The sequence below is a fragment of the Penaeus monodon genome, chromosome 22 (genome assembly GCF_015228065.2).
Source record: "Penaeus monodon isolate SGIC_2016 chromosome 22, NSTDA_Pmon_1, whole genome shotgun sequence".
In the NCBI taxonomy this organism is placed as follows: Eukaryota; Metazoa; Arthropoda; class Malacostraca; order Decapoda; family Penaeidae; genus Penaeus; species Penaeus monodon.
Genome location: NC_051407.1, coordinates 27,512,516 through 27,513,072, shown reverse-complemented (window position 1 = coordinate 27,513,072; position 557 = coordinate 27,512,516). Strand labels below are relative to the sequence as shown.

At 32.3% G+C, this 557-nt stretch overlaps 1 protein-coding gene across 1 annotated transcript in view; it reads left to right on the top strand.

The window, feature by feature from the left end:
- Nucleotides 1–557, top strand: part of LOC119587397 (lysosomal aspartic protease-like) — a 14,077-nt gene that overhangs the window by 13,020 nt on the left and 500 nt on the right.

The following is a 557-nucleotide window of genomic DNA, read 5'->3' as shown; positions in this document are numbered from 1 at the left end:
TTTTTTTTCCGATCTGTCTTTCTTTCTCTGTCTGAGATCTAGCCATTTTTCTTTCTCTCTTTATATGATCCGTTTGTCTTAATGTCTGTCTTTATAAATGTTTATCTATCTGTGTTTTTTTATTCAAATTTATTCAAGTATGAAGTCTAAATTCTTGGAAAATCAATGTGAATTCGATATTATTGCATCAAAATATTATTTCTGGAATAGCTTGTATTTTTTTTTTATTCGGTTAAAATCTTGTCTTTATCTAATTAATCTTTTTTTTATTTCATAATGATAATACCCGTCCTCCTACCCAATGGAATCTCGTTGCACTGGCAATAAAATGCAAATATTATATCACTTGAATCGCGGAGGGGATTAAAACCTTTGTTCTGCACGATTAATGGAATCCCACTACAAAGCAGTGTAGTGAAAAAGGCTTTTATTTGTTCACAGTTTTTGGTCTCACTTTAAGGTAACTAATACATGACCGCTCCCCGCAGTGTTTATCGATCTGTCACTCCATCTTTTCGTGTATCTGTATTCCGTAACTATTTATCAATGCACGCATG